This window comes from Canis aureus, chromosome 18 (assembly GCF_053574225.1).
Source record: "Canis aureus isolate CA01 chromosome 18, VMU_Caureus_v.1.0, whole genome shotgun sequence".
Taxonomy (NCBI): Eukaryota; Metazoa; Chordata; class Mammalia; order Carnivora; family Canidae; genus Canis; species Canis aureus.
The window spans coordinates 1258242-1267529 of record NC_135628.1 but is presented as its reverse complement, the minus strand read 5'-3'; the positions used below and the strand labels follow the sequence as shown (position 1 = coordinate 1267529).

The 9288-nt window shown below is 41.7% G+C and overlaps 1 long non-coding RNA gene across 2 annotated transcripts in view; it reads right to left on the bottom strand.

The window, feature by feature from the left end:
- Positions 1-7404, bottom strand: part of LOC144288223 (uncharacterized) — a 33275-nt gene extending 25871 nt beyond the window's left edge. Inside the window, exons 1-3 of one of the 2 annotated variants that reach the window (XR_013356191.1) lie at positions 7301-7404; positions 6964-7046; positions 6160-6264 (exon numbers count right to left, since the gene is read on the bottom strand). This is a non-coding gene — a long non-coding RNA (uncharacterized LOC144288223). Of the gene's footprint in view, positions 1-6159; positions 6265-6963; positions 7258-7300 lie in introns of those variants that run through there. The other variant, XR_013356190.1, reaches the window with a different exon arrangement.
- Positions 7405-9288: the final 1884 nt, after the last annotated feature.

Below are 9288 nucleotides of genomic sequence, written 5' to 3'. Positions count from 1 at the left end.
GCTCCAGAGGTCTCAGAGGATTGCTCTATTTCCAGATTGAGAGTTGGGTTGCAGAAATGTGATGTCTTGATCAGATCTCAATGGGCCTCCAAAACTGTCAAAGAGTGGCTTGTTATTAACATCACCAAAATAATCTCTTGATGAGACAAAGCTGAATTTATTCCCCACGAGATATAGGAGAACCCTACTTTGGCAGTGTTTTCATGGTTGGAGATACACAAGACTTTGAGACTAGTTTAAGACAGTCTTTCAACACAAAGAACTTCATTGACATTGTGGAAGGATCATGATATAATTGGTTAGAATTGGTGAACATGCAAAAGGTGAGGTTTTCTAGAGGAGAGTTTCAAAGAGTCTTGACAAGTAAGAATTATTTGATGCTATCAATGAAAAGTTGAGCAACCTAATTTAATTTCGGGTTTTTGGTAGCTTTTGGAACAAAGAATAAAGCTATTTGCAATTTATATTTCTTGGGCAAGAGTTTCCTGAAATAATAAAGTCATGTTGATAAAAACTGTGAAACAGTAAAATGTTAGTGAGGACAGCTGAATAATAAGACACACTAACGTAATGGTAAACTGTATAGTTTAGAAGTTTTCATTTCTGACTTTAATTCTCCTCCCACAGAAGGATTTTTTTTCTCTCGCCTCCAAGAGCTTTGAAGAGCTGGAGGGCACTTTGTTTATCAGTTACTAATGGGTGTTCACAGGAACCTAGAGAGATCGCCATCTCTTGTCTAAAACTCTGCAATAGCATCTTCATCCCTCCTCCATTCTCGTCCTACTCCAGGGTACTCTCCACACAGCAGCCAGAGTGAGACTTTGAATATGCAAAGTAAAACACTTCAATGTTTTCCCATCTCTGCTAAAAGCCAAACCCTTACCAAGGCCAACAAAGCCTACTGGACCATCCTTAGAACCAGCCTGGAGTGTATGCTTTAGGAGGGCCGTCCTGGCTTCTCTCTAACTGTATCACCCGTTGCCTCCACCCACCCACCACCAGCTGAGGAGTCTAAAAGTCAGTGCAATGTGCACAACTGGATTCCATGGCCCACTTATAGAATATGCTGTGGCTTCCCAGAGGCCCAGAATTCCCAGCCCAGACATCTATAAGCCTGCTTCCAAGTCCTCAATCTATTCTTGCCTGTGATCCAAGATGCAGACCTAAGAGGGAGTTGAGAGGCAGCTGTTTGCAGGAGTGAGAGTGGACCTTAGAAGCAATGGTCTGGGATGTCCGTGTATATGTACAATATCTCAAGATATAGAATAGAGCTGACAAGGGAGAGAGAAAGGGGCAGACCGAGGACCGGGGCCAATTCCTTATTCATCAACCTGGAGTAATGAATCCAAGAACTTTTTATTTAAACCTGGCCTCCTGGTTGTTATAAAGGTTAAAAAAAAAAGGAAGTTAGAACATGTTTTATTTATGAGGATGGCTTGATTTATAACATTTAAATATTCAGACATGTCATACATGGGCCTACATGTGCTTTGGCCCTTGGTCCCACATGTTAAGTGAGAGCTGTACATAGTTAGTGCCCCTCCTCCACCTCCTCTCTTCCTCGTCACCCTGCTCCTGTGAGTGGCCCTCCTGTTACTCAATCAACGGAGTCTTTGCACTCATAGGTGCTTGTGTCTGAAACACTCTTCCCTAGAAAACTAAAAACATTGGTCTCAGACCTTATTTAAATCTCTCCAGAAATATAGCTTCCGTCGAGAGGCCATCCTCCTTCACCACATCAAATACCCCTTCCCCATTGTCCTCTACGCCCTTACACTACTTTAACTCTCTTCACAGCATTTTTTTTTTTAACATAACACTACCTGGCCTTTTATCAAATAACTATTTGTTGTTGGTCTTCCCTCCACTAGAATTAAGTTCCCTAAAGCCAGGGAGTTTATCTTTTTATTTACTGCCATAAACCCAGCTGCTCATACACTTCATGACAAGTACTCGGCTTTCCACCACACGCGCACACACACACTCACACAAAATACTAGCGAACTGTGACTTGCTCAAGACACCAATTTTAGTGAAGCAGAAAGAATGAGTTGCCATGGTCTTTAACTTTTTAAAAGTGTTTTCTCTTTGAGCAGTTAAAAGGTGAACTATGGTTGGTTTCTAAGTGTATTCATTGGCAATAATACAAAGAATTTCACATTTTTTTAGTGATGTTTATTTTTTTAAGATTTATTCATTTTTACTTAGTGTGTATGCTACCTGGGGAAGGGCCAGAAAGAGGGGGAGATAAGTAGACTCCCCACTGAACAGGGAACCTGACCCAGGATGGGGTCCCAGGATCCTGAGATCATGACCTGAGCCAAAATCAAGAGTCAGATCTTAACCAACTGAGCCACCCAGAAACCTCAATGATATTTATTTTTGATCCATTTAAAATCTTTCAAACAACCAACAGTGTAGTTTCTCAGAGATGTACAGAGATCGATGAGTGAGGGAAAAGGAGCATTTGCATGGACTTCTTGTTATCACTGAATATATAGTGTGTGGGTGGACTTGAAGCCATAAAAACGAGAGGAAAAACAGTCTCTACCTGATGCATCATATAAAATATATATATCATAATATATACATACATGTAAAATAAAAACAGAAAAAATCAGAGGCTGTTGTCTTTAATTTTCATGTTTGTAATTCCTATATTATAAATTTAACACAAGATACATTTTATGGGGCACCTGGTAGGGCAGTCGGTTAAGCATCTGACTCTTGGTTTTGGCTCAGGTCCTGGTCTCAAGGGTCTTGAGATCAAGCACCATGTCAGGCTCCACCATGAGACTCTCTCTCTCACTCTCCCTCTGCTCCTCCTCCTCCTCAAAATAAATAGGGTACATTTTATATGAGATCAAACTTTGAAATATAACATTTAAAATCTGAGGTCATAATGTTATTTATTATATTCATGACACTACTTACAGTATTTGTGACATTTCCAATATGCATAATATCCAGAACATGCACATAAACAGTTGAGATAATTTAGATATTTGGTACAGGACTTTAAAACCCAAGGAACATATGGCAACTGAAATAATATTGAACATAAAGAAATATCAAATTGCTTTCCAGGCCCCTCTGATAATCTATGACGGATGATGTGAAGCTGTCTCTGGTTTTTCAAGTATCACACACACATACACACACACACACATCCTTTTCTTTTTTAACATTTATCCTTAGTGCTTAGCTGCCAGCAGGCACTTCTTCATAAATATTATGAACTAATAAATAAATAAACTAAATGAACTTAAATTGAACATAAATAAATGAACTTGAATTGACTAGATCTGGATTCAAAAAAAAAAAGGGACAAATGTACAGTAACAGAAAGACACTGAAAACTACAGGAGGAAACACACAAATGACTGCTTTATTTATTACAACAATAGAAAAGGGTGAAGAAACACACATTAAAACCCATAGTCATGAGCTAGAGGCCTCAATTATATTTATATAGTTTTTTTGTTTGTTTGTTTTTTATGATAGTCACACAGAGAGAGAGAGAGAGAGGCAGAGACACAGGCAGAGGGAGAAGCAGGCTCCATGCACCAGGAGCCCGACATGGGATTCGATTCCGGGTCTCCAGGATCGCGCCCTGGGCCAAAGGCAGGCGCCAAACTGCTGCGTCACCCAGGGATCCCTATATAGTTTTTTTCTAAATTGCGTTCTGAATTAACACCAACATATTTCCTTGACTTTTTAAGTTTGCCCTGCTTAATTAGGTTGCACAGGTTCCTCATGAGGTGGCCATCATCAACCCTGTAGAGTCAAACGTTTGCAAGTATTATAACTTAGAACCTTTTTACCACAGCTTCCCTATCACTGTCTTACTCCAGAGTTTAGCCATTATCTTTCCCTCTTTCATAAGAAAAACACTCTTAAGCCAAGCCCCAACTTGCTTCGAGAGTGCGGAAAGATCCTTTATGCTGTAGTATATCAAGTACCGAGGCATGTGCCTCGAGGATTTATCTTCCAACCTGAGATAAGTTTAGACTTGTATCAGGGATTCCAAGGTAGAAATCATCCTCATTTTTTTTTTTTACATCAATTGGCACACTGATTGTATCTCCCCTGAACAGTGACTCATCCGTGACTAAAAACCAGAAACAGTTGCTCAGGACTTCTGGCAGATTATTCAAAAAAGACCCATCATTATCCATCATCAATTTCTGCCCCAAAGTACAGTCCAAGTAAACAGGAGGTGTTCGCAACAACAAAGTACAGGCCTGATGCTACAAGAACGAACCCTCCTGGGTCAGGCAAGCTTCAGGTTCCAATGCATTAATTTTTCAAAATATCAGTAATTTCTACTCACCCGTTCAGTTCAAAATGCATGGAAATCCCTTTGGGAAAATGAACAAGTCACAGCATGATTAGAAGTTACAAAACATGGCATTTCTCCTTTCTCTCCTCTAGCCAGCAAGTTCTAGGACCGCAGGGACCATGTCTTTCTTACTTACGATGTATCTGGCATAAAGCGAGCACTAGATAAATGTGTCTTGTTAAAAATAATTAAAAGGATTAATGGGCAAAAGTCTTTGCTAGCAGTTCTCTTATAATAACAACAGAGATATTTAAATCATACTTAAATGTGAGAAAAAATGTGTTTTCTGGCATCTTTAATTGGTAGCCACGAGTTGAGAAGGACCAACATGGTACCTGCCGGGTTTCCATGTACTTAAGCAGACCCCATGTCCCATCGGTATTCCATCGTGGCTCTTTTTCGATGCCATAAAACCTCAGAAATGAGAGTCATACAACCAGTAGTACATCTATAAACCAGTAAGGATCTCCTAAGGCTCCACTTGTAAAAAAAGAGAGTCAGCATCTTGGGGAAAAAAGGAATCGTGCTCTCTTATCTCACACCGTGATTGATTTCTGAACAGCTAGTCTCAGGGAACGTCGGACTATACATAGTTGATGTATCCGTATTAACACAAATGTCTGAAGTTTCTCTTGCAAACTTTATCCAGGATAGCCTGAGCTTTTGAAGTGTTTGGTTGTCAATCATCCCACTGCTTTGGGGCAGCGTTTCCCCAGAAGCGAGATCTTTGGGTCACCAATCCAAGCAGATGCTCCCATGGGGTAGGGGAGGAAGAAGGAATCTTTCTCAAAAAAATGATGAGGAACATTAGCATATTAAGATTCTGAAAAGTCCTACAGTCAGGAGAATTTTCCTTTTGTTAAGACCAGCATTTCCAACCCAAATTTGTTTAATCTGGTAATTTTCTTGTACACACCTGTCATAGAACACTCTTACGGATGCAGCGCTAGCACAGGTTGCTTTATGCAGTTCTGTATCTCCCAACTTCATCTTGCTAAACTTCATGACAAATATGTTGGTGTCTTTTTAAACACTTGCATCAGGAGTACGAGACTATTTTGTTGATTCTAAATGTTTTCCCCATGTCCTAGAAGTCTTAATCCACTTCTGTGTGGGCAAACTGGAAAGCTTAACAGTGTCCTAGCTCTATTGTTCAACAAACGTTCAGTACCTGGAGACACAGCATGAGATTATAATTCAATGTGATCCCAAACACAGGAAAACACCATGGAATGAAGGACAAGAATTTCTGGGAATTTCCTGGGAAACCCAAGGAAATGCAAATAAGTTTCACTTCCTCCTCAAGACAAATGACGTGCGTGCCCAGAGTGTGCTGGGCCATACAGGAAAGCGAGGAAGCCTTGGGCTGTACATGTGAACACAGCCACTGGGCTGCCTTTATTAAGTGCCTCCCCGTGAATGAATCTATATTTCAGCCTCTTTAATAAAATCACTATATAAACTAGTTTATGATTTTCTTTCTCCGACCATCGCAGCTGGTCATTACTGCAAGCGATGATCTCAGAGTCGGTGGTTCCTGCCAGAGAGCTTGCATACAGAGAGATGCCTTTGTGAGCCCGCCATAGAAACCTGCAGAAAATTGGCCTTCTTTCCTTAATAGAGCCACACGAACAAAGATGAGTTTGTTGCTGACTCAGAGCTGAAAGCTTTGTTTTGTCAAGCCCTCTGAATGTATTGCACTCTGCCAAAGAAGAAGGACTCCTTCTTAAAAAAAAAAAAAAAAGAAAAAGAAAAGAAAGAAAAAAAAATGAAGAAGAACAGTAAGCGGAAACCAGACAACAAATCAAAGTGCTCACCCTTTGGGTAGATATTTGTGACTAAAGTGGCCTGAAACTTTCTTCTTTCTTTCTTTCTTTTTTTTTTCTTTTCTTTTTTTGTGAATACTGGTCACATTTCACAAGCTGAATAAAAATGAAAGGAAAAGGAACTTTAATTAATGGGATGTCTTTTGATTCGCAGAGCAAAACTGCCAGAGCAGATGTACTAGCAAAGAGGATTAGATTGTCCCTTCTATGATGCACTGACATTTTCCTCTTTCCCCTGTAGTGACCCCATTGAAGAGAGGCTGTCTTTAGTGCCGAAGGCCCCGCTCTGCAAAGGAACCGTTGTCCGCCGCACAATGGCCCCTCTCACAAGACTAGACGGGAGATGTGAGGGGAGAGCTAATGTCCCTTTAAATATGGGCGAGACGGTTTCAGTTTTACTATTTTTAAATGGCTAAAAGAGAAATTTGTGATGCATTCAAAGTTGATAAAATATGCATTAAAGTGAGCCCTAAAACATTCATGAACACCGTCCATCAATTTGAAAACGCAAATGGAATCAAGAAGGCCTCACTGCTAATTTTCCTTTGCTTTAATTAGTTCTAGGGTGTTTGGGAGGATTGTCTTGTTGTGTTTTGTTTTGATTCGTTTTCCAGTTATTGAGATCTAAAAAGATACGGCTACTTCCAGTAGACGGGAGTAATTGCCATAATGTTGACCTTAATCACCATCTGAGGAACCAGAATAATCCGTGAAGCACTCAGGTGGTACCTGGTGTGCTCCGACGAGTCCTCAGGGAGGGGAGCAACAACGCGCTGCCTCTGCTGTCATGCTTACCTTGCTTCTGGGAGGACCAGGGAAGAGGAGACGTGCGTGCATCCTTCGTGCCTGGTGCCAGGCCGGTTGGCATTTCTGCAGTTCTGGGAAAAAAGGAAAAGGGCAGGATGCTACTCAGCTGGGGTCTGATTCTACTGGAAATAGCTGTGGTTCCCTGCACAACTCAGGTTGTGGAAAGCCATGAATGCTGGCACCACCACAGAGTCACTTATTCAAGGAAAAAGTGAGGGCAAGCTACTGCGGAAGTGAAAGAAATAATCCTCTCTCCTCGCCCCCCCCCACTACAGCGCCTCAGTGATGGGGTGCAAAGCTGCCCTGGGGAGGGAGGAGGACTTACGTCAAGGATTTCTCTCTGGGCTCAGCCAACTCTGGGGACGGTCTATCCCTTTTGCATCCAGGAAGCTTTGTCTTCAGACAACAAATAAATATGCAATTCACACACCTGCGGACAACAACCACACAAATAAGTCTGGGTCCCCCACATCCCCCCGCACCGGTCCAATTTCAATAGCAAAACTATTTGTTACCAGTTATGGCTCCTTAAGATAGAATTAATGCTCCTGTGAAAAATAACTTTCACGTTATGGTCGTAGTGATTTTTCAAATAACATCTATTTCAATGGGTACCAGAGCAGGCCCACCGAATAGTGAATACATGGTGACCCCACCTTCTTCTCCATTCTCTTAGATCTCTAAGAGCTTGGCCAGGCTTCTCATTCTGACCGGTGGAGCAGGTTCTGAGGCCCTCTTTGTCATATCCTGGATAATTGTGCAATACATTGCTGGATTTCTCTTGTCCTCATCTAGACCAGCACTGCCATAAAGTGTCACCCGGAGAGAGTACCACCACTCCTGGCCCAGTCTAATCATGATCATTAGCTACATTTACCCAAAGAGCACAGATTTGGGAGGGGCCCCTGCCACAGACCAGAGAACAATACTCTCAGAGATCCCTGAAAAGCAATGTCAACATCGACTAATGTTTAAATCAATTTCAGACATGAGGACAGTGGCCCACGTGCTGGTCACTCTCTATTCTCACGTATCAGCTTAATGAAATCCTAATGGTCTATAAAGTATCATTACTCCCTTTGTTTCTACAAAGTTACACAGAAATGTTGTGGACAAAGAAAAGATCCTGATGTTGAAAACTAAGCGAAGGAATGTTGGACAAACTATATTATATTCTCCTTAATTTCATCCTCAGTAGAACCAGAAAAGAGCTGGGAATCTTCCTTTGCTCAATCCCTTGATGTACATAACTAAAGCCTTTCATAAACTTCCCTAAATCCTTTCGTTTTCATGCTAAATTATCCCAGTTCCCCTGATCTAAGTCTTCGTTTTCCAGATCTCTAATCTCCTTGTATCCGAACACTAGAACTCCTCCAAATTCTTTCTTCTTTCCAACTCTTGCAATCATTTCTAGGAGCATGTTTCATAAACGCAACGGTTTTCCTCCTCTGGGCAACAAGACCTCTTTTCATAGCTCGATTTCTGCAGTTGAGCACATAAGTACTTGCTGTGAAACCACTGATTAATTGTAGGAGAAGCTGTGGGGGAAATAGAGAGTCCTGCAAGTAAAAATCCAGTGTCCAGGAAGTTCACAATCTCTTGGCAGATATAGATACATACCACATAGCTCTTGACTCAAGACAGAATGAAATAACTGCTCTACCGGAGGTTCAAGAAATATGCCCGGGGTGGGCAAAGACATGAGCACTGACATTGGACTAAGGGACAGAGGAAGCAGCCTATGGACAGGTGGCATCTGAGTCTGTGTTAGAAAGGAATAAGTTTCACTTGGGTAATGAGTGATCCCTAAAGGAAGGCTCGGTGGGTAAAGGTCAGCCTTCTAACAGTCCTAGTGTTATATGACACCTTTCCTGCAACATCTTTCTCAGCAGGATGACTGCTGGAAGCTTTCATGTGCACCTTGCCTGAGGACAAATGGGCTTTTGACCTTCTCAGTCTGTGAGTGGAGCTCCCTGGGTCCTACAAGCAAGGAATACACCTTTCTTGTTTTTCTTGATATCCCTCCTCCTTTATCATCAATGCAAGGAGGTTTGGTAGATGAACCTGTTAGGAAATTTTTAGCACGATGACATGAAAATGAGCTGAATGTTCAGAGATGTTAGGTGATCCAGTGTGAATAGTTCAGTCATTGAAAAACTGAGGGGCACCTGAGTGGCTCAGTCAGTTGAGCATCTGACTCTTGGTTTCAGCTCAGGTCATGATACCATGGGTCATGAGATCAAGCCCTGAATTGGGCTCTGTGCTCAGCTGGAAGTCTGCTTGAAGATTCTTTCCCTCTGCTCCTCCTCCTAC